Source organism: Pseudorasbora parva, chromosome 6, assembly GCF_024679245.1.
Source record: "Pseudorasbora parva isolate DD20220531a chromosome 6, ASM2467924v1, whole genome shotgun sequence".
Lineage (NCBI taxonomy): Eukaryota > Metazoa > Chordata > Actinopteri > Cypriniformes > Gobionidae > Pseudorasbora > Pseudorasbora parva.
In genome coordinates, this window is record NC_090177.1 from 48,121,055 (window position 1) to 48,143,296 (window position 22,242).

At 51.4% G+C, this 22,242-nt stretch overlaps 18 non-coding genes and 1 pseudogene across 18 annotated transcripts; all 19 read left to right on the forward strand.

Annotated features, from left to right (window-relative positions):
• The first annotated feature begins 100 nt into the window (after positions 1-100).
• On the forward strand, positions 101-264 carry LOC137079661 (U1 spliceosomal RNA). The gene has a single exon (XR_010905607.1). It is a non-coding gene; the product is annotated as a U1 spliceosomal RNA (small nuclear RNA).
• A 1,008-nt stretch (positions 265-1,272) lies between these two features.
• On the forward strand, positions 1,273-1,463 carry LOC137079827 (U2 spliceosomal RNA). The gene has a single exon (XR_010905761.1). It is a non-coding gene; the product is annotated as a U2 spliceosomal RNA (small nuclear RNA).
• A 466-nt stretch (positions 1,464-1,929) lies between these two features.
• Positions 1,930-2,093, forward strand: LOC137079662 (U1 spliceosomal RNA). Its single transcript, XR_010905608.1, has one exon. It is a non-coding gene; the product is annotated as a U1 spliceosomal RNA (small nuclear RNA).
• Positions 2,094-3,101: 1,008 nt separating this feature from the next.
• Positions 3,102-3,292, forward strand: LOC137079828 (U2 spliceosomal RNA). The gene has a single exon (XR_010905762.1). It is a non-coding gene; the product is annotated as a U2 spliceosomal RNA (small nuclear RNA).
• Positions 3,293-3,762: 470 nt separating this feature from the next.
• LOC137079663 (U1 spliceosomal RNA) lies at positions 3,763-3,926 on the forward strand. The gene has a single exon (XR_010905609.1). It is a non-coding gene; the product is annotated as a U1 spliceosomal RNA (small nuclear RNA).
• Positions 3,927-4,934: 1,008 nt separating this feature from the next.
• Positions 4,935-5,125, forward strand: LOC137079829 (U2 spliceosomal RNA). Its single transcript, XR_010905763.1, has one exon. It is a non-coding gene; the product is annotated as a U2 spliceosomal RNA (small nuclear RNA).
• Positions 5,126-5,591: 466 nt separating this feature from the next.
• Positions 5,592-5,755, forward strand: LOC137079664 (U1 spliceosomal RNA). The gene has a single exon (XR_010905610.1). It is a non-coding gene; the product is annotated as a U1 spliceosomal RNA (small nuclear RNA).
• Positions 5,756-6,763: 1,008 nt separating this feature from the next.
• LOC137079830 (U2 spliceosomal RNA) lies at positions 6,764-6,954 on the forward strand. Its single transcript, XR_010905764.1, has one exon. It is a non-coding gene; the product is annotated as a U2 spliceosomal RNA (small nuclear RNA).
• A 470-nt stretch (positions 6,955-7,424) lies between these two features.
• On the forward strand, positions 7,425-7,588 carry LOC137079665 (U1 spliceosomal RNA). The gene has a single exon (XR_010905611.1). It is a non-coding gene; the product is annotated as a U1 spliceosomal RNA (small nuclear RNA).
• A 6,479-nt stretch (positions 7,589-14,067) lies between these two features.
• On the forward strand, positions 14,068-14,244 carry LOC137080085 (U2 spliceosomal RNA; annotated as a pseudogene).
• A 470-nt stretch (positions 14,245-14,714) lies between these two features.
• Positions 14,715-14,878, forward strand: LOC137079666 (U1 spliceosomal RNA). Its single transcript, XR_010905612.1, has one exon. It is a non-coding gene; the product is annotated as a U1 spliceosomal RNA (small nuclear RNA).
• Positions 14,879-15,886: 1,008 nt separating this feature from the next.
• On the forward strand, positions 15,887-16,077 carry LOC137079831 (U2 spliceosomal RNA). Its single transcript, XR_010905765.1, has one exon. It is a non-coding gene; the product is annotated as a U2 spliceosomal RNA (small nuclear RNA).
• A 466-nt stretch (positions 16,078-16,543) lies between these two features.
• On the forward strand, positions 16,544-16,707 carry LOC137079667 (U1 spliceosomal RNA). The gene has a single exon (XR_010905613.1). It is a non-coding gene; the product is annotated as a U1 spliceosomal RNA (small nuclear RNA).
• A 1,008-nt stretch (positions 16,708-17,715) lies between these two features.
• Positions 17,716-17,906, forward strand: LOC137079833 (U2 spliceosomal RNA). The gene has a single exon (XR_010905767.1). It is a non-coding gene; the product is annotated as a U2 spliceosomal RNA (small nuclear RNA).
• Positions 17,907-18,372: 466 nt separating this feature from the next.
• LOC137079669 (U1 spliceosomal RNA) lies at positions 18,373-18,536 on the forward strand. Its single transcript, XR_010905615.1, has one exon. It is a non-coding gene; the product is annotated as a U1 spliceosomal RNA (small nuclear RNA).
• A 1,008-nt stretch (positions 18,537-19,544) lies between these two features.
• LOC137079834 (U2 spliceosomal RNA) lies at positions 19,545-19,735 on the forward strand. Its single transcript, XR_010905768.1, has one exon. It is a non-coding gene; the product is annotated as a U2 spliceosomal RNA (small nuclear RNA).
• Positions 19,736-20,201: 466 nt separating this feature from the next.
• On the forward strand, positions 20,202-20,365 carry LOC137079670 (U1 spliceosomal RNA). The gene has a single exon (XR_010905616.1). It is a non-coding gene; the product is annotated as a U1 spliceosomal RNA (small nuclear RNA).
• Positions 20,366-21,373: 1,008 nt separating this feature from the next.
• LOC137079835 (U2 spliceosomal RNA) lies at positions 21,374-21,564 on the forward strand. The gene has a single exon (XR_010905769.1). It is a non-coding gene; the product is annotated as a U2 spliceosomal RNA (small nuclear RNA).
• Positions 21,565-22,034: 470 nt separating this feature from the next.
• Positions 22,035-22,198, forward strand: LOC137079671 (U1 spliceosomal RNA). Its single transcript, XR_010905617.1, has one exon. It is a non-coding gene; the product is annotated as a U1 spliceosomal RNA (small nuclear RNA).
• Positions 22,199-22,242: the final 44 nt, after the last annotated feature.

A 22,242-nucleotide genomic window follows, 5' to 3' on the forward strand; every position in this document is an offset into this window, starting at 1 on the left:
AAGGTGCCCCGTCCTTCCTTTTCTTGGGGGAGGGGAAGGTCACCGTGTTTGAGGATGGCGAAGGGGGATAGGGCGCCTCTGCCTGGAGGCCAGGCAACTCATACTTACCTGGCAGGGGAGACACCATGATCAGGAAGGTGGTTCACCCAGGGCGAGGCTCGGCCATTGCACTCCGGTTGTGCTGACCCCTGCGAATTCCCCAAATGTGGGAATCTCGACTGCGTAATTTATGGTAGTGGGGGACTGCGTTCGCGCTCTCCCCTGTACACACTGGTTAAAAGCAGATAGCGTGGAGGGAAAAAGCGTGCGGTTCTTGACGCTTGTGGCGCCGCCCACTGCCCCAAAGGGTGAAGTTGCACCAGTTTTGTTATGTTTCTGTCTCTTTCTGCTGTGTCAGCCAGTGACCCGGAGAGTTCAGAGAACTGAACTGCGTTTGTTTTCATCGAGGTTGTCGAAACCTGCGACCGGTTTGCCGAATGTGGTTTTTCCCACAAACTTTGATATTCAACGGACGAGTTGATTGACAGCAGTGGTCCCAAAGGCAAAGTTGTTCGGATGGAGGTTTTCTGTCGTATGGTACGACTGTCTCGTGCGCGTGCTGTGAAAAAGCACGCGACATACGTTCGCCTATAGCCGCTCTCATGTTGTTGCTTTTTCATTTTAAAGCGCCACTAGGTGGCCATTCACCGCGTCCTTTCTCGCCTGACCCCAGACTGAGCCCGTGCACGGGTGTACCGGCTTGGGTGAAATTGTCTCGTTCCGTCCAAGAGCTATAGCCGTTCTAGCAGACCCCGCCTCGCCCAGCCCGTAGGTTTCGGCCTGCCGCCGCCAAGCTGAATCGAAATTCCCACTTTTTTTCCGATCTGGACGGACAGTCAGACTCCAGAGAATCTTTCTGCACTGGTTTGGGCCAGATCGGGCAAAAGACCTAGGACTAGTGTGCAAAAGTAGGTTTTTCACAAAATCCCAAATACCCGAAAATTTCGCCAGCGCAACCTTCGAATCCGAGGCATGCGTCTCGCTCGGCTCGAGCCAAGGATTCCGATGATATAAGACACTTGGTTCTGCGGCGTGCGGTTTGGGAGCTACGAGCCATTTCGTGCCGGGCCCATCGGGGGGCCAGCCTTGGTGATGTTGTAGAGCGAGTGGCTAGTACCATCCCTCAAAGTTTCAGGTCTCTACGACGTAAGGCCTTTGCCAACCCTCCCCCCCTCACCGCTTCCCAGATGGGCGTCGCCTTTGCCGGCTCCCCTGCCGCTGCGTCATTGTGTCATCGCTTCTCGGCCTTTTGGCTAAGATCAAGTGTAGTATCTGTTCTTATCAGTTTAATATCTGATACGTCCCCTATCCGGGGACTGCATATTAAATTGATTTTTGGCACATGGAGCCGGAACCGGGGCTTGCTCCGTCCACTCCACGCATCGACCTGGTATTGCAGTGCCTCCAGGAACGGTGTGCTTCCCCTTTTTGGGGACTGCGAATTGTTGTGACTAATAGAAGAACCAACAACACCACTGGAATTTTGTCAGAGAATACAGAAATACGCAGGAAGCGCATACAGAATGACGATGAGGTGACGCAACGATGACCGTGCCACAGAGAAAGCAGCAAGCTGCGGTCATATGAGCATAGGGAAAAAAGAAGAACAAAAGCGTCGGTTGCCGGCCGGCTGACTCATCACCGTCACAGCACGTTTTTTGATGTCCCTCTTATTTGAGAGTCTTTACCAACGAGCTGATGAGTCGAATCAGGGGTTTGTGTTGGATGGATTAGGGACACCTGATTCAAATCAAGGTCACGCACGCACGCACGCAGCAGTCAAGCAATGGAAGGTGCCCCGTCCTTCCTTTTCTTGGGGGAGGGGAAGGTCACCGTGTTTGAGGATGGCGAAGGGGGATAGGGCGCCTCTGCCTGGAGGCCAGGCAACTCATACTTACCTGGCAGGGGAGACACCATGATCAGGAAGGTGGTTCACCCAGGGCGAGGCTCGGCCATTGCACTCCGGTTGTGCTGACCCCTGCGAATTCCCCAAATGTGGGAATCTCGACTGCGTAATTTATGGTAGTGGGGGACTGCGTTCGCGCTCTCCCCTGTACACACTGGTTAAAAGCAGATAGCGTGGAGGGAAAAAGCGTGCGGTTCTTGACGCTTGTGGCGCCGCCCACTGCCCCAAAGGGTGAAGTTGCACCAGTTTTGTTATGTTTCTGTCTCTTTCTGCTGTGTCAGCCAGTGACCCGGAGAGTTCAGAGAACTGAACTGCGTTTGTTTTCATCGAGGTTGTCGAAACCTGCGACCGGTTTGCCGAATGTGGTTTTTCCCACAAACTTTGATATTCAACGGACGAGTTGATTGACAGCAGTGGTCCCAAAGGCAAAGTTGTTCGGATGGAGGTTTTCTGTCGTATGGTACGACTGTCTCGTGCGCGTGCTGTGAAAAAGCACGCGACATACGTTCGCCTATAGCCGCTCTCATGTTGTTGCTTTTTCATTTTAAAGCGCCACTAGGTGGCCATTCACCGCGTCCTTTCTCGCCTGACCCCAGACTGAGCCCGTGCACGGGTGTACCGGCTTGGGTGAAATTGTCTCGTTCCGTCCAAGAGCTATAGCCGTTCTAGCAGACCCCGCCTCGCCCAGCCCGTAGGTTTCGGCCTGCCGCCGCCAAGCTGAATCGAAATTCCCACTTTTTTTCCGATCTGGACGGACAGTCAGACTCCAGAGAATCTTTCTGCACTGGTTTGGGCCAGATCGGGCAAAAGACCTAGGACTAGTGTGCAAAAGTAGGTTTTTCACAAAATCCCAAATACCCGAAAATTTCGCCAGCGCAACCTTCGAATCCGAGGCATGCGTCTCGCTCGGCTCGAGCCAAGGATTCCGATGATATAAGACACTTGGTTCTGCGGCGTGCGGTTTGGGAGCTACGAGCCATTTCGTGCCGGGCCCATCGGGGGGCCAGCCTTGGTGATGTTGTAGAGCGAGTGGCTAGTACCATCCCTCAAAGTTTCAGGTCTCTACGACGTAAGGCCTTTGCCAACCCTCCCCCCCTCACCGCTTCCCAGATGGGCGTCGCCTTTGCCGGCTCCCCTGCCGCTGCGTCATTGTGTCATCGCTTCTCGGCCTTTTGGCTAAGATCAAGTGTAGTATCTGTTCTTATCAGTTTAATATCTGATACGTCCCCTATCCGGGGACTGCATATTAAATTGATTTTTGGCACATGGAGCCGGAACCGGGGCTTGCTCCGTCCACTCCACGCATCGACCTGGTATTGCAGTGCCTCCAGGAACGGTGTGCTTCCCCTTTTTGGGGACTGCGAATTGTTGTGACTAATAGAAGAACCAACAACACCACTGGAATTTTTTTTGTCAGAGAATACAGAAATACGCAGGAAGCGCATACAGAATGACGATGAGGTGACGCAACGATGACCGTGCCACAGAGAAAGCAGCAAGCTGCGGTCATATGAGCATAGGGAAAAAAGAAGAACAAAAGCGTCGGTTGCCGGCCGGCTGACTCATCACCGTCACAGCACGTTTTTTGATGTCCCTCTTATTTGAGAGTCTTTACCAACGAGCTGATGAGTCGAATCAGGGGTTTGTGTTGGATGGATTAGGGACACCTGATTCAAATCAAGGTCACGCACGCACGCACGCAGCAGTCAAGCAATGGAAGGTGCCCCGTCCTTCCTTTTCTTGGGGGAGGGGAAGGTCACCGTGTTTGAGGATGGCGAAGGGGGATAGGGCGCCTCTGCCTGGAGGCCAGGCAACTCATACTTACCTGGCAGGGGAGACACCATGATCAGGAAGGTGGTTCACCCAGGGCGAGGCTCGGCCATTGCACTCCGGTTGTGCTGACCCCTGCGAATTCCCCAAATGTGGGAATCTCGACTGCGTAATTTATGGTAGTGGGGGACTGCGTTCGCGCTCTCCCCTGTACACACTGGTTAAAAGCAGATAGCGTGGAGGGAAAAAGCGTGCGGTTCTTGACGCTTGTGGCGCCGCCCACTGCCCCAAAGGGTGAAGTTGCACCAGTTTTGTTATGTTTCTGTCTCTTTCTGCTGTGTCAGCCAGTGACCCGGAGAGTTCAGAGAACTGAACTGCGTTTGTTTTCATCGAGGTTGTCGAAACCTGCGACCGGTTTGCCGAATGTGGTTTTTCCCACAAACTTTGATATTCAACGGACGAGTTGATTGACAGCAGTGGTCCCAAAGGCAAAGTTGTTCGGATGGAGGTTTTCTGTCGTATGGTACGACTGTCTCGTGCGCGTGCTGTGAAAAAGCACGCGACATACGTTCGCCTATAGCCGCTCTCATGTTGTTGCTTTTTCATTTTAAAGCGCCACTAGGTGGCCATTCACCGCGTCCTTTCTCGCCTGACCCCAGACTGAGCCCGTGCACGGGTGTACCGGCTTGGGTGAAATTGTCTCGTTCCGTCCAAGAGCTATAGCCGTTCTAGCAGACCCCGCCTCGCCCAGCCCGTAGGTTTCGGCCTGCCGCCGCCAAGCTGAATCGAAATTCCCACTTTTTTTCCGATCTGGACGGACAGTCAGACTCCAGAGAATCTTTCTGCACTGGTTTGGGCCAGATCGGGCAAAAGACCTAGGACTAGTGTGCAAAAGTAGGTTTTTCACAAAATCCCAAATACCCGAAAATTTCGCCAGCGCAACCTTCGAATCCGAGGCATGCGTCTCGCTCGGCTCGAGCCAAGGATTCCGATGATATAAGACACTTGGTTCTGCGGCGTGCGGTTTGGGAGCTACGAGCCATTTCGTGCCGGGCCCATCGGGGGGCCAGCCTTGGTGATGTTGTAGAGCGAGTGGCTAGTACCATCCCTCAAAGTTTCAGGTCTCTACGACGTAAGGCCTTTGCCAACCCTCCCCCCCTCACCGCTTCCCAGATGGGCGTCGCCTTTGCCGGCTCCCCTGCCGCTGCGTCATTGTGTCATCGCTTCTCGGCCTTTTGGCTAAGATCAAGTGTAGTATCTGTTCTTATCAGTTTAATATCTGATACGTCCCCTATCCGGGGACTGCATATTAAATTGATTTTTGGCACATGGAGCCGGAACCGGGGCTTGCTCCGTCCACTCCACGCATCGACCTGGTATTGCAGTGCCTCCAGGAACGGTGTGCTTCCCCTTTTTGGGGACTGCGAATTGTTGTGACTAATAGAAGAACCAACAACACCACTGGAATTTTGTCAGAGAATACAGAAATACGCAGGAAGCGCATACAGAATGACGATGAGGTGACGCAACGATGACCGTGCCACAGAGAAAGCAGCAAGCTGCGGTCATATGAGCATAGGGAAAAAAGAAGAACAAAAGCGTCGGTTGCCGGCCGGCTGACTCATCACCGTCACAGCACGTTTTTTGATGTCCCTCTTATTTGAGAGTCTTTACCAACGAGCTGATGAGTCGAATCAGGGGTTTGTGTTGGATGGATTAGGGACACCTGATTCAAATCAAGGTCACGCACGCACGCACGCAGCAGTCAAGCAATGGAAGGTGCCCCGTCCTTCCTTTTCTTGGGGGAGGGGAAGGTCACCGTGTTTGAGGATGGCGAAGGGGGATAGGGCGCCTCTGCCTGGAGGCCAGGCAACTCATACTTACCTGGCAGGGGAGACACCATGATCAGGAAGGTGGTTCACCCAGGGCGAGGCTCGGCCATTGCACTCCGGTTGTGCTGACCCCTGCGAATTCCCCAAATGTGGGAATCTCGACTGCGTAATTTATGGTAGTGGGGGACTGCGTTCGCGCTCTCCCCTGTACACACTGGTTAAAAGCAGATAGCGTGGAGGGAAAAAGCGTGCGGTTCTTGACGCTTGTGGCGCCGCCCACTGCCCCAAAGGGTGAAGTTGCACCAGTTTTGTTATGTTTCTGTCTCTTTCTGCTGTGTCAGCCAGTGACCCGGAGAGTTCAGAGAACTGAACTGCGTTTGTTTTCATCGAGGTTGTCGAAACCTGCGACCGGTTTGCCGAATGTGGTTTTTCCCACAAACTTTGATATTCAACGGACGAGTTGATTGACAGCAGTGGTCCCAAAGGCAAAGTTGTTCGGATGGAGGTTTTCTGTCGTATGGTACGACTGTCTCGTGCGCGTGCTGTGAAAAAGCACGCGACATACGTTCGCCTATAGCCGCTCTCATGTTGTTGCTTTTTCATTTTAAAGCGCCACTAGGTGGCCATTCACCGCGTCCTTTCTCGCCTGACCCCAGACTGAGCCCGTGCACGGGTGTACCGGCTTGGGTGAAATTGTCTCGTTCCGTCCAAGAGCTATAGCCGTTCTAGCAGACCCCGCCTCGCCCAGCCCGTAGGTTTCGGCCTGCCGCCGCCAAGCTGAATCGAAATTCCCACTTTTTTTCCGATCTGGACGGACAGTCAGACTCCAGAGAATCTTTCTGCACTGGTTTGGGCCAGATCGGGCAAAAGACCTAGGACTAGTGTGCAAAAGTAGGTTTTTCACAAAATCCCAAATACCCGAAAATTTCGCCAGCGCAACCTTCGAATCCGAGGCATGCGTCTCGCTCGGCTCGAGCCAAGGATTCCGATGATATAAGACACTTGGTTCTGCGGCGTGCGGTTTGGGAGCTACGAGCCATTTCGTGCCGGGCCCATCGGGGGGCCAGCCTTGGTGATGTTGTAGAGCGAGTGGCTAGTACCATCCCTCAAAGTTTCAGGTCTCTACGACGTAAGGCCTTTGCCAACCCTCCCCCCCTCACCGCTTCCCAGATGGGCGTCGCCTTTGCCGGCTCCCCTGCCGCTGCGTCATTGTGTCATCGCTTCTCGGCCTTTTGGCTAAGATCAAGTGTAGTATCTGTTCTTATCAGTTTAATATCTGATACGTCCCCTATCCGGGGACTGCATATTAAATTGATTTTTGGCACATGGAGCCGGAACCGGGGCTTGCTCCGTCCACTCCACGCATCGACCTGGTATTGCAGTGCCTCCAGGAACGGTGTGCTTCCCCTTTTTGGGGACTGCGAATTGTTGTGACTAATAGAAGAACCAACAACACCACTGGAATTTTTTTTGTCAGAGAATACAGAAATACGCAGGAAGCGCATACAGAATGACGATGAGGTGACGCAACGATGACCGTGCCACAGAGAAAGCAGCAAGCTGCGGTCATATGAGCATAGGGAAAAAAGAAGAACAAAAGCGTCGGTTGCCGGCCGGCTGACTCATCACCGTCACAGCACGTTTTTTGATGTCCCTCTTATTTGAGAGTCTTTACCAACGAGCTGATGAGTCGAATCAGGGGTTTGTGTTGGATGGATTAGGGACACCTGATTCAAATCAAGGTCACGCACGCACGCACGCAGCAGTCAAGCAATGGAAGGTGCCCCGTCCTTCCTTTTCTTGGGGGAGGGGAAGGTCACCGTGTTTGAGGATGGCGAAGGGGGATAGGGCGCCTCTGCCTGGAGGCCAGGCAACTCATACTTACCTGGCAGGGGAGACACCATGATCAGGAAGGTGGTTCACCCAGGGCGAGGCTCGGCCATTGCACTCCGGTTGTGCTGACCCCTGCGAATTCCCCAAATGTGGGAATCTCGACTGCGTAATTTATGGTAGTGGGGGACTGCGTTCGCGCTCTCCCCTGTACACACTGGTTAAAAGCAGATAGCGTGGAGGGAAAAAGCGTGCGGTTCTTGACGCTTGTGGCGCCGCCCACTGCCCCAAAGGGTGAAGTTGCACCAGTTTTGTTATGTTTCTGTCTCTTTCTGCTGTGTCAGCCAGTGACCCGGAGAGTTCAGAGAACTGAACTGCGTTTGTTTTCATCGAGGTTGTCGAAACCTGCGACCGGTTTGCCGAATGTGGTTTTTCCCACAAACTTTGATATTCAACGGACGAGTTGATTGACAGCAGTGGTCCCAAAGGCAAAGTTGTTCGGATGGAGGTTTTCTGTCGTATGGTACGACTGTCTCGTGCGCGTGCTGTGAAAAAGCATGCGACATACGTTCGCCTATAGCCGCTCTCATGTTGTTGCTTTTTCATTTTAAAGCGCCACTAGGTGGCCATTCACCGCGTCCTTTCTCGCCTGACCCCAGACTGAGCCCGTGCACGGGTGTACCGGCTTGGGTGAAATTGTCTCGTTCCGTCCAAGAGCTATAGCCGTTCTAGCAGACCCCGCCTCGCCCAGCCCGTAGGTTTCGGCCTGCCGCCGCCAAGCTGAATCGAAATTCCCACTTTTTTTCCGATCTGGACGGACAGTCAGACTCCAGAGAATCTTTCTGCACTGGTTTGGGCCAGATCGGGCAAAAGACCTAGGACTAGTGTGCAAAAGTAGGTTTTTCACAAAATCCCAAATACCCGAAAATTTCGCCAGCGCAACCTTCGAATCCGAGGCATGCGTCTCGCTCGGCTCGAGCCAAGGATTCCGATGATATAAGACACTTGGTTCTGCGGCGTGCGGTTTGGGAGCTACGAGCCATTTCGTGCCGGGCCCATCGGGGGGCCAGCCTTGGTGATGTTGTAGAGCGAGTGGCTAGTACCATCCCTCAAAGTTTCAGGTCTCTACGACGTAAGGCCTTTGCCAACCCTCCCCCCCTCACCGCTTCCCAGATGGGCGTCGCCTTTGCCGGCTCCCCTGCCGCTGCGTCATTGTGTCATCGCTTCTCGGCCTTTTGGCTAAGATCAAGTGTCTTGTCGAACGGTTGAGACTGCGATCGCCTCTTTAAGGTTTCCTGGCTCGAGAGCTTCTGGTGTCCCGAGCCGTACAACTTTTTAGAGGGAGAGTGACCCTGCTGGTTTTACAGGTTAGCAGTTTTAAGGTAAGACTTTTATTCTTTTATCTATTTATTGTATTTATTGTTCTTTTATGTTTTTTTTTTAGGCTGTCGGTGCCTCCACCATGTCGGCTGCTCGTGCCGGCATGCGGAGGCACCACAGCGTGCGATTTTTATTTAGAGAGGTGGAGGGTAAGCTCCTGGGGTTGTCTCGTTTAGACTTCTCCAGGAAGCTCATCCAAAAAACCCTCAATTTTAATGCCAGTGATTTAAATTGTTTAATGACTCTGCCCCTGAACAAAGGTTTCGATGTCAGTTTTAGATCTGCTTCCTTGTTGCAAGATTTCTGGCAACGATTTGAGCATTGCAAGACCCAGTTCTCCATGTTCAATGTTGAGAAACTTTCTGACAATTCTATTAAAACAGTGATTGTTAGAATGTTCAATGAAACAGTGAGTGGAGATGATGTTGCTGTATGGCTGGGTAGATTTTGCACGGTTCGAAGTCCACCAGTCAAGGTGCTTGACGAAGACGGCATCTGGAATTGCGCTTGGAGAGTTCCCATTAAACAGTGGGAAGATCCAAGCGGATTCCAGGGTCTGAGTCATTTACCCTCAATGATTGTGCTGGGAGAGAACCGCGGCTACATTCATTATCAGGGAATGCCCAAATTGTGCCGAAAATGTGGGAAAATGGGACACCTCGCTGAGGCATGCCAAGAAATTGTGTGTAGGAAGTGCAGAGAAATTGGTCACATTTTTGAGGAATGTACCAATGGCAGACGGTGTAATCTCTGTGGAGATGCTAACCATTTCTACAGAGATTGCCCTAAAAGTTTTGCCAACAAGTTGAAAGGGAACAAAATGGCCGCCCCACCAAAGGAACAATCAAAAGAACAAAGAGAGGAGGAGGCGGGCCCTGAGGTTTTGGCGGGAATTTCACATTCCCAGCCAGCCTCAGGGATTGGACAAGAAGAAAGAAGTGGGGCGGCCACAGGGGCGGAGTCAGAATTCGTTAATGAAAAGGGGGAGGAAGCCACTCCCCAACAAGAAAAAAGCAAAGACAAAATGGAGGAGGAGGAAGATGAAACGGCTTCCTCCCTCTACACCGTATCGGAGGTTAGTGGGGTGGATAGTGGGAGTGAAACCGAGTGTTCACTCCCAAATGCTCAAGTGCAGAAAAGGTCTGCGAGATCTCCTCTGCTTCAAACAGAGGAGAAAAGGCTGCGGGCATCGCATCGGCCAGATAGTTCCTCTTCGGAAGATCTGAATCGTATGTGGCCTGCAGACTCTCCAAATGAAGTCTCCTTTCTGCACTTTAAGCTAAGAACATCGTCACCAAAGGATCCACAAGAGGTTTCCTCTGTGGATTCTGAGGCGGCGAGCACTTGCCCTCCTGACCCCAGTTTATCTGGGGAAAAGGAAAGGCAGGTGCAACAAGAAGTAACATGATTTTAATGCAATTTCTGTAGTCTTTTTATCTGTTTTTATTTTCATCAATGCTTGTATTTTTAACCATACTGCTCATGGCCCTCACTATCTCTACAATCAATGTGAGAAGTGTGAGGTCTACCTTGCGAGCACAGAGTGTTTTATCATGTTTAAATAATTTTAAGTCAGACATCTATTTATTGCAAGAGTGTGCTCTGCCCTTTTTAACCAATTACAGAAAATGGGAAGAGCTGTGGACCAAAGGACCCTCCATCTGGAGTGGCTCCAATTTTAACAGAAATGACGGTGTGGCCATTTTAATAAAAAATCCCAACATCTTGGTGAAGGGCAGCACTGTGGTGAGGGATGGGCGGGCAATTTTAGTTAATCTGACTTTTTTAGGTAAGGATTTTAATGTTTTAAATTTGTATGGTTACACAAGTAAAAATGACAGATACAAGCTTTTAGAAGATTTGCAGCCCCACATGTTAGGTAGGGCTCCCCTAGTGGTAGCAGGGGATTTTAACTGTGTTTTAACAAAAAAAGATAGGAAAAGGGTAGGAGAAGATTTTAAGGTCGACAAGACATCGGTTTTATTAAATAAATTGGTCAAAGATTTTAAGTTAGTCGACTGTTTTAAAACAATGCATCAGAGAGAGGAGGGCTACACCTGGTTCAGTGGTGATGGCGCCAGAGCCTCTCGTATCGACTATATTTTTACAAGGGACTGCCCGCCAACCGATGCAACATTGACCCCCCTTTTCTTCACTGACCACATGATGGTCTCCTGCACCCTTTCACTACCCACGGGTGTGACAGTAGGGGGAGGGCTGTGGAAGCTGAACTGCTCCCTATTAAAAGATGAGGAAGTGGTTCGAGAGTATAGGGAGCAGTTCAGCCAATGGCAGACCCTCCAAGACTTTTTTGACTCACGAGCACAGTGGTGGGAGATGGTAAAACAAAGGACAGGACATTTTTTTAGAAAAATAGGAAAGGAGAAAAAGAATAAAGAAAAAAGACGCATGATGGGGCTGCAAAAAAGACTGCAGAGATATTTTAACCTTTTAAATAATGGATTGGATTTTAAGGAGGAAATAAAGGAAGTAAAGAAAGAAATGTCAGTTTTATCCGAAACTCAAAGTAAGGGAGTAATTTTAAGATGCAAAGAAAAAGAGATAGAAGAAGGAGAAAAGTGTACAAGATATTTTTTTAAAAAGACTATTTCACGGGGAGGCTCAATAACAATCTTAAAAACTTTTAGAGGGAGGGAGGCAAAAAATATGGAGGACATTTTAGGGGAAATAGAACTTTTTTATAGTGATTTATACAGCCCAAAGAATGTACACAATGGCATCTTAAATGAAGTTTTAGAATTTTTAGAAACAAAGATAAAGAGTCCAAATGTGCTTTTAGCCCAGGATTTTACTCTTTTAGAATTAAATAAATCTCTCAAAAGTTTTAAAAAAGGGAAGTCCCCAGGAATGGATGGACTTCCCTTGGAGTTTTATTTGACTTTCTGGGACATTTTAGCACATGACTTACTGACAGTTTTTAAAGAATTTGAGACTCTCGACAGACTTCCGGACAGCTTTAGAGTAGGGATAGTTTCGCTTTTATATAAAAAAGGAGACAGGACTGACTTGAAGAACTGGAGACCAATCACGCTTTTAAATTTTGATTGTAAACTTTTTAGTAAGATTTTAGCTACACGCATGTCAACTGTTTTAGAGGACGTAATCCACCTGGATCAAGCATGCGCTGTGCCCGGTAGGAAGATCACAGACAGCCTGGTACTGATTAGAGACGCCATCTGTTACGCGAGAGACAGAAACATTCGGCTAGTAGTCCTAAATTTAGATTTTGAAAAAGCTTTTGACCGCATCTCGCACCAGTTCCTGTTTAAGGTACTGGAAAAAATGGGGTTCCCAGGGAGGTTTATAGCTTGGGTGGGACTGCTATACAACAGTCTAGTCAGTAAATTTGCAGTTAATGGTCATTTATCCAAAGCTGTAAACATTCACAGCGGCGTCCGTCAGGGGTGTCCTTTATCTCCCCTACTGTATGTGGCCTGCATTGAGCCACTGGCACAAATCTTGAGAAGGGATAAATGGATTAAAGGACTGGACGTCCCAGGGACTGGTGGACTGACCGCAACCTGTGTTTTATATATGGACGACGTAACCCTTTTAGCGACTGACCTTTTATCAGTACGAAGAGCACTTGACTTGACTGACTGGTACGGTCGGGCCTCGGGCGCTAAGCTCAACAGGAGTAAGTCCGAGGCCCAGCTCTTCGGGCCGTGGGGAAACGTGGACACAGGCGGACTGGATTTGGATTTTAAAGGCAACGACCTGACAGTTTTAGGAGTAAAATTTGACAGAGAGGGTGGAGGACGGGGAAACTGGACTGACATCTTAGGGAAAGTTAGGCAAAGACTGGGGTTTTGGGGACTCAGACAACTGACAATTGAAGGCAAGGTTTTAGTTTTTAAAGCTGTAATTTTACCACTAATTTTACTTGTTTCTTCTGTTTTTAGTCCCCCAAGGCGATTCCTGGCCAACCTGGAGAGGGCGGTATTTTATTTCCTGTGGGGGTCCAGATGGGAACGAGTAAAAAGGGAGGTCTTTAAAAAAAGAAAGGAAAATGGCGGAAAAGGCCTCCCGGACCCCCACTTGTTTTTAGGTAGCCGCTTTACCGCCCTCCACATCGGATATGCGCTGACCCCATCCAGAGAGAATAAGACAGCGGCCATGGCTCGTTTCTGGATGGGGTCCTACCTAAGAAGCATAAAAATTTTATCAATCGACCTGAAAACCCCAGTGTCTTTTAATTTGCCAAAAGAGTACAGTTTTATAAAGAAATTTTTAAAAAAATTCCTTTTAGAGACAAATGATGCAAGCATTTTAACTAACCACAAATCCCTCATCTCTCTTGTGCAGGACCGGGAAGTGGTGAGTCCAGTTCCAGGCCTCACACTAAGTGAGGCCAAAGACGTTTGGAGGAACGCAGCCCACCCAGCTCTCCAGAACAGACACAAGGACTTATCGTGGATGGTGGCTCATGAGATCCTCCCGGTCAGGGCGGTTATGCACTCCAGAGGCATGGCCAAAAACTCCATCTGCCCACGGTCCGGGTGCAACCACCCGGAGACCGTCCACCATCTGCTCTGGGAGTGCGGTGCTGCGCGGGACCTGTGGGCCAGGGCCGGCCCCCTGTTTTTCCCGTGCCTGCCAGCGGGTGGGGCCCAGGTGGACTACAAGCTCGCCATCCTGGGGGTGGGTCAGGGCCTCAAAGCCCAAACATCGCAAGAATTTGCCTCGCTCTGGCTCACCCTCAACCTGATAAAGGATGCCATCTGGGTCACCAGAAACCTGCTGGTGGGGAAACGCGGGACGGTCCCCCTCCACGCGAGCGAGCAGAAGATAAGATCAACGCTGCAGGGTGGGCCGCACGTCGTCATTCGGACGGGGGGGCCGAGGCTGCACAAAGAGGTCCCGGCCACCACCGACCTTGGCCGCCCGTAGATGCACCCTCACCACTCTGGCTACGGGAACAGCGGGCCAGCGGGCCGGAGGAGAGGGGATTTCCGCTGGGCCTTTGAAGCGGGGAGTCCTGAACCTGTTCTGGAGACCTGGAGTGAATGGACATTCTTGATAGGGACTCACCCCCGGTCCTGCACAACAGAGATTTTTAAACAGAATGATTTTATTGTGTTTTAACTGGCTTGTATTTATTTGCTATTTATACTTTTATCCCTTTTTCTAACACCACACTGACTTGCATACATGGACTTTACACAACACACTACACTGACTGATTTTAACTAAGAATGCAAAACTGTTGGTTTTAATCTGTGTAAACATGTATGTTTAAAAAGAAAAGAAATGTGAGGTTTGAATGGAAAAAAAGAAATGTGTGACAATAAAACTTTTTTCGAAAGAAAAAAATCTGTTCTTATCAGTTTAATATCTGATACGTCCCCTATCCGGGGACTGCATATTAAATTGATTTTTGGCACATGGAGCCGGAACCGGGGCTTGCTCCGTCCACTCCACGCATCGACCTGGTATTGCAGTGCCTCCAGGAACGGTGTGCTTCCCCTTTTTGGGGACTGCGAATTGTTGTGACTAATAGAAGAACCAACAACACCACTGGAATTTTTTTTGTCAGAGAATACAGAAATACGCAGGAAGCGCATACAGAATGACGATGAGGTGACGCAACGATGACCGTGCCACAGAGAAAGCAGCAAGCTGCGGTCATATGAGCATAGGGAAAAAAGAAGAACAAAAGCGTCGGTTGCCGGCCGGCTGACTCATCACCGTCACAGCACGTTTTTTGATGTCCCTCTTATTTGAGAGTCTTTACCAACGAGCTGATGAGTCGAATCAGGGGTTTGTGTTGGATGGATTAGGGACACCTGATTCAAATCAAGGTCACGCACGCACGCACGCAGCAGTCAAGCAATGGAAGGTGCCCCGTCCTTCCTTTTCTTGGGGGAGGGGAAGGTCACCGTGTTTGAGGATGGCGAAGGGGGATAGGGCGCCTCTGCCTGGAGGCCAGGCAACTCATACTTACCTGGCAGGGGAGACACCATGATCAGGAAGGTGGTTCACCCAGGGCGAGGCTCGGCCATTGCACTCCGGTTGTGCTGACCCCTGCGAATTCCCCAAATGTGGGAATCTCGACTGCGTAATTTATGGTAGTGGGGGACTGCGTTCGCGCTCTCCCCTGTACACACTGGTTAAAAGCAGATAGCGTGGAGGGAAAAAGCGTGCGGTTCTTGACGCTTGTGGCGCCGCCCACTGCCCCAAAGGGTGAAGTTGCACCAGTTTTGTTATGTTTCTGTCTCTTTCTGCTGTGTCAGCCAGTGACCCGGAGAGTTCAGAGAACTGAACTGCGTTTGTTTTCATCGAGGTTGTCGAAACCTGCGACCGGTTTGCCGAATGTGGTTTTTCCCACAAACTTTGATATTCAACGGACGAGTTGATTGACAGCAGTGGTCCCAAAGGCAAAGTTGTTCGGATGGAGGTTTTCTGTCGTATGGTACGACTGTCTCGTGCGCGTGCTGTGAAAAAGCACGCGACATACGTTCGCCTATAGCCGCTCTCATGTTGTTGCTTTTTCATTTTAAAGCGCCACTAGGTGGCCATTCACCGCGTCCTTTCTCGCCTGACCCCAGACTGAGCCCGTGCACGGGTGTACCGGCTTGGGTGAAATTGTCTCGTTCCGTCCAAGAGCTATAGCCGTTCTAGCAGACCCCGCCTCGCCCAGCCCGTAGGTTTCGGCCTGCCGCCGCCAAGCTGAATCGAAATTCCCACTTTTTTTCCGATCTGGACGGACAGTCAGACTCCAGAGAATCTTTCTGCACTGGTTTGGGCCAGATCGGGCAAAAGACCTAGGACTAGTGTGCAAAAGTAGGTTTTTCACAAAATCCCAAATACCCGAAAATTTCGCCAGCGCAACCTTCGAATCCGAGGCATGCGTCTCGCTCGGCTCGAGCCAAGGATTCCGATGATATAAGACACTTGGTTCTGCGGCGTGCGGTTTGGGAGCTACGAGCCATTTCGTGCCGGGCCCATCGGGGGGCCAGCCTTGGTGATGTTGTAGAGCGAGTGGCTAGTACCATCCCTCAAAGTTTCAGGTCTCTACGACGTAAGGCCTTTGCCAACCCTCCCCCCCTCACCGCTTCCCAGATGGGCGTCGCCTTTGCCGGCTCCCCTGCCGCTGCGTCATTGTGTCATCGCTTCTCGGCCTTTTGGCTAAGATCAAGTGTAGTATCTGTTCTTATCAGTTTAATATCTGATACGTCCCCTATCCGGGGACTGCATATTAAATTGATTTTTGGCACATGGAGCCGGAACCGGGGCTTGCTCCGTCCACTCCACGCATCGACCTGGTATTGCAGTGCCTCCAGGAACGGTGTGCTTCCCCTTTTTGGGGACTGCGAATTGTTGTGACTAATAGAAGAACCAACAACACCACTGGAATTTTGTCAGAGAATACAGAAATACGCAGGAAGCGCATACAGAATGACGATGAGGTGACGCAACGATGACCGTGCCACAGAGAAAGCAGCAAGCTGCGGTCATATGAGCATAGGGAAAAAAGAAGAACAAAAGCGTCGGTTGCCGGCCGGCTGACTCATCACCGTCACAGCACGTTTTTTGATGTCCCTCTTATTTGAGAGTCTTTACCAACGAGCTGATGAGTCGAATCAGGGGTTTGTGTTGGATGGATTAGGGACACCTGATTCAAATCAAGGTCACGCACGCACGCACGCAGCAGTCAAGCAATGGAAGGTGCCCCGTCCTTCCTTTTCTTGGGGGAGGGGAAGGTCACCGTGTTTGAGGATGGCGAAGGGGGATAGGGCGCCTCTGCCTGGAGGCCAGGCAACTCATACTTACCTGGCAGGGGAGACACCATGATCAGGAAGGTGGTTCACCCAGGGCGAGGCTCGGCCATTGCACTCCGGTTGTGCTGACCCCTGCGAATTCCCCAAATGTGGGAATCTCGACTGCGTAATTTATGGTAGTGGGGGACTGCGTTCGCGCTCTCCCCTGTACACACTGGTTAAAAGCAGATAGCGTGGAGGGAAAAAGCGTGCGGTTCTTGACGCTTGTGGCGCCGCCCACTGCCCCAAAGGGTGAAGTTGCACCAGTTTTGTTATGTTTCTGTCTCTTTCTGCTGTGTCAGCCAGTGACCCGGAGAGTTCAGAGAACTGAACTGCGTTTGTTTTCATCGAGGTTGTCGAAACCTGCGACCGGTTTGCCGAATGTGGTTTTTCCCACAAACTTTGATATTCAACGGACGAGTTGATTGACAGCAGTGGTCCCAAAGGCAAAGTTGTTCGGATGGAGGTTTTCTGTCGTATGGTACGACTGTCTCGTGCGCGTGCTGTGAAAAAGCACGCGACATACGTTCGCCTATAGCCGCTCTCATGTTGTTGCTTTTTCATTTTAAAGCGCCACTAGGTGGCCATTCACCGCGTCCTTTCTCGCCTGACCCCAGACTGAGCCCGTGCACGGGTGTACCGGCTTGGGTGAAATTGTCTCGTTCCGTCCAAGAGCTATAGCCGTTCTAGCAGACCCCGCCTCGCCCAGCCCGTAGGTTTCGGCCTGCCGCCGCCAAGCTGAATCGAAATTCCCACTTTTTTTCCGATCTGGACGGACAGTCAGACTCCAGAGAATCTTTCTGCACTGGTTTGGGCCAGATCGGGCAAAAGACCTAGGACTAGTGTGCAAAAGTAGGTTTTTCACAAAATCCCAAATACCCGAAAATTTCGCCAGCGCAACCTTCGAATCCGAGGCATGCGTCTCGCTCGGCTCGAGCCAAGGATTCCGATGATATAAGACACTTGGTTCTGCGGCGTGCGGTTTGGGAGCTACGAGCCATTTCGTGCCGGGCCCATCGGGGGGCCAGCCTTGGTGATGTTGTAGAGCGAGTGGCTAGTACCATCCCTCAAAGTTTCAGGTCTCTACGACGTAAGGCCTTTGCCAACCCTCCCCCCCTCACCGCTTCCCAGATGGGCGTCGCCTTTGCCGGCTCCCCTGCCGCTGCGTCATTGTGTCATCGCTTCTCGGCCTTTTGGCTAAGATCAAGTGTAGTATCTGTTCTTATCAGTTTAATATCTGATACGTCCCCTATCCGGGGACTGCATATTAAATTGATTTTTGGCACATGGAGCCGGAACCGGGGCTTGCTCCGTCCACTCCACGCATCGACCTGGTATTGCAGTGCCTCCAGGAACGGTGTGCTTCCCCTTTTTGGGGACTGCGAATTGTTGTGACTAATAGAAGAACCAACAACACCACTGGAATTTTGTCAGAGAATACAGAAATACGCAGGAAGCGCATACAGAATGACGATGAGGTGACGCAACGATGACCGTGCCACAGAGAAAGCAGCAAGCTGCGGTCATATGAGCATAGGGAAAAAAGAAGAACAAAAGCGTCGGTTGCCGGCCGGCTGACTCATCACCGTCACAGCACGTTTTTTGATGTCCCTCTTATTTGAGAGTCTTTACCAACGAGCTGATGAGTCGAATCAGGGGTTTGTGTTGGATGGATTAGGGACACCTGATTCAAATCAAGGTCACGCACGCACGCACGCAGCAGTCAAGCAATGGAAGGTGCCCCGTCCTTCCTTTTCTTGGGGGAGGGGAAGGTCACCGTGTTTGAGGATGGCGAAGGGGGATAGGGCGCCTCTGCCTGGAGGCCAGGCAACTCATACTTACCTGGCAGGGGAGACACCATGATCAGGAAGGTGGTTCACCCAGGGCGAGGCTCGGCCATTGCACTCCGGTTGTGCTGACCCCTGCGAATTCCCCAAATGTGGGAATCTCGACTGCGTAATTTATGGTAGTGGGGGACTGCGTTCGCGCTCTCCCCTGTACACACTGGTTAAAAGCAGATAGCGTGGAGGGAAAAAGCGTGCGGTTCTTGACGCTTGTGGCGCCGCCCACTGCCCCAAAGGGTGAAGTTGCACCAGTTTTGTTATGTTTCTGTCTCTTTCTGCTGTGTCAGCCAGTGACCCGGAGAGTTCAGAGAACTGAACTGCGTTTGTTTTCATCGAGGTTGTCGAAACCTGCGACCGGTTTGCCGAATGTGGTTTTTCCCACAAACTTTGATATTCAACGGACGAGTTGATTGACAGCAGTGGTCCCAAAGGCAAAGTTGTTCGGATGGAGGTTTTCTGTCGTATGGTACGACTGTCTCGTGCGCGTGCTGTGAAAAAGCACGCGACATACGTTCGCCTATAGCCGCTCTCATGTTGTTGCTTTTTCATTTTAAAGCGCCACTAGGTGGCCATTCACCGCGTCCTTTCTCGCCTGACCCCAGACTGAGCCCGTGCACGGGTGTACCGGCTTGGGTGAAATTGTCTCGTTCCGTCCAAGAGCTATAGCCGTTCTAGCAGACCCCGCCTCGCCCAGCCCGTAGGTTTCGGCCTGCCGCCGCCAAGCTGAATCGAAATTCCCACTTTTTTTCCGATCTGGACGGACAGTCAGACTCCAGAGAATCTTTCTGCACTGGTTTGGGCCAGATCGGGCAAAAGACCTAGGACTAGTGTGCAAAAGTAGGTTTTTCACAAAATCCCAAATACCCGAAAATTTCGCCAGCGCAACCTTCGAATCCGAGGCATGCGTCTCGCTCGGCTCGAGCCAAGGATTCCGATGATATAAGACACTTGGTTCTGCGGCGTGCGGTTTGGGAGCTACGAGCCATTTCGTGCCGGGCCCATCGGGGGGCCAGCCTTGGTGATGTTGTAGAGCGAGTGGCTAGTACCATCCCTCAAAGTTTCAGGTCTCTACGACGTAAGGCCTTTGCCAACCCTCCCCCCCTCACCGCTTCCCAGATGGGCGTCGCCTTTGCCGGCTCCCCTGCCGCTGCGTCATTGTGTCATCGCTTCTCGGCCTTTTGGCTAAGATCAAGTGTAGTATCTGTTCTTATCAGTTTAATATCTGATACGTCCCCTATCCGGGGACTGCATATTAAATTGATTTTTGGCACATGGAGCCGGAACCGGGGCTTGCTCCGTCCACTCCACGCATCGACCTGGTATTGCAGTGCCTCCAGGAACGGTGTGCTTCCCCTTTTTGGGGACTGCGAATTGTTGTGACTAATAGAAGAACCAACAACACCACTGGAATTTTGTCAGAGAATACAGAAATACGCAGGAAGCGCATACAGAATGACGATGAGGTGACGCAACGATGACCGTGCCACAGAGAAAGCAGCAAGCTGCGGTCATATGAGCATAGGGAAAAAAGAAGAACAAAAGCGTCGGTTGCCGGCCGGCTGACTCATCACCGTCACAGCACGTTTTTTGATGTCCCTCTTATTTGAGAGTCTTTACCAACGAGCTGATGAGTCGAATCAGGGGTTTGTGTTGGATGGATTAGGGACACCTGATTCAAATCAAGGTCACGCACGCACGCACGCAGCAGTCAAGCAATGGAAGGTGCCCCGTCCTTCCTTTTCTTGGGGGAGGGGAAGGTCACCGTGTTTGAGGATGGCGAAGGGGGATAGGGCGCCTCTGCCTGGAGGCCAGGCAACTCATACTTACCTGGCAGGGGAGACACCATGATCAGGAAGGTGGTTCACCCAGGGCGAGGCTCGGCCATTGCACTCCGGTTGTGCTGACCCCTGCGAATTCCCCAAATGTGGGAATCTCGACTGCGTAATTTATGGTAGTGGGGGACTGCGTTCGCGCTCTCCCCTGTACACACTGGTTAAAAGCAGATAGCGTGGAGGGAAAAAGCGTGCGGTTCTTGACGCTTGTGGCGCCGCCCACTGCCCCAAAGGGTGAAGTTGCACCAGTTTTGTTATGTTTCTGTCTCTTTCTGCTGTGTCAGCCAGTGACCCGGAGAGTTCAGAGAACTGAACTGCGTTTGTTTTCATCGAGGTTGTCGAAACCTGCGACCGGTTTGCCGAATGTGGTTTTTCCCACAAACTTTGATATTCAACGGACGAGTTGATTGACAGCAGTGGTCCCAAAGGCAAAGTTGTTCGGATGGAGGTTTTCTGTCGTATGGTACGACTGTCTCGTGCGCGTGCTGTGAAAAAGCACGCGACATACGTTCGCCTATAGCCGCTCTCATGTTGTTGCTTTTTCATTTTAAAGCGCCACTAGGTGGCCATTCACCGCGTCCTTTCTCGCCTGACCCCAGACTGAGCCCGTGCACGGGTGTACCGGCTTGGGTGAAATTGTCTCGTTCCGTCCAAGAGCTATAGCCGTTCTAGCAGACCCCGCCTCGCCCAGCCCGTAGGTTTCGGCCTGCCGCCGCCAAGCTGAATCGAAATTCCCACTTTTTTTCCGATCTGGACGGACAGTCAGACTCCAGAGAATCTTTCTGCACTGGTTTGGGCCAGATCGGGCAAAAGACCTAGGACTAGTGTGCAAAAGTAGGTTTTTCACAAAATCCCAAATACCCGAAAATTTCGCCAGCGCAACCTTCGAATCCGAGGCATGCGTCTCGCTCGGCTCGAGCCAAGGATTCCGATGATATAAGACACTTGGTTCTGCGGCGTGCGGTTTGGGAGCTACGAGCCATTTCGTGCCGGGCCCATCGGGGGGCCAGCCTTGGTGATGTTGTAGAGCGAGTGGCTAGTACCATCCCTCAAAGTTTCAGGTCTCTACGACGTAAGGCCTTTGCCAACCCTCCCCCCCTCACCGCTTCCCAGATGGGCGTCGCCTTTGCCGGCTCCCCTGCCGCTGCGTCATTGTGTCATCGCTTCTCGGCCTTTTGGCTAAGATCAAGTGTAGTATCTGTTCTTATCAGTTTAATATCTGATACGTCCCCTATCCGGGGACTGCATATTAAATTGATTTTTGGCACATGGAGCCGGAACCGGGGCTTGCTCCGTCCACTCCACGCATCGACCTGGTATTGCAGTGCCTCCAGGAACGGTGTGCTTCCCCTTTTTGGGGACTGCGAATTGTTGTGACTAATAGAAGAACCAACAACACCACTGGAATTTTTTTTGTCAGAGAATACAGAAATACGCAGGAAGCGCATACAGAATGACGATGAGGTGACGCAACGATGACCGTGCCACAGAGAAAGCAGCAAGCTGCGGTCATATGAGCATAGGGAAAAAAGAAGAACAAAAGCGTCGGTTGCCGGCCGGCTGACTCATCACCGTCACAGCACGTTTTTTGATGTCCCTCTTATTTGAGAGTCTTTACCAACGAGCTGATGAGTCGAATCAGGGGTTTGTGTTGGATGGATTAGGGACACCTGATTCAAATCAAGGTCACGCACGCACGCACGCAGCAGTCAAGCAATGGAAGGTGCCCCGTCCTTCCTTTTCTTGGGGGAGGGGAAGGTCACCGTGTTTGAGGATGGCGAAGGGGGATAGGGCGCCTCTGCCTGGAGGCCAGGCAACTCATACTTACCTGGCAGGGGAGACACCATGATCAGGAAGGTGGTTCACCCAGGGCGAGGCTCGGCCATTGCACTCCGGTTGTGCTGACCCCTGCGAATTCCCCAAATGTGGGAATCTCGACTGCGTAATTTATGGTAGTGGGGGACTGCGTTCGCGCTCTCCCCTGTACACACTGGTTAAAAGCAGATAGCGTGGAGGGAAAAAGCGTGC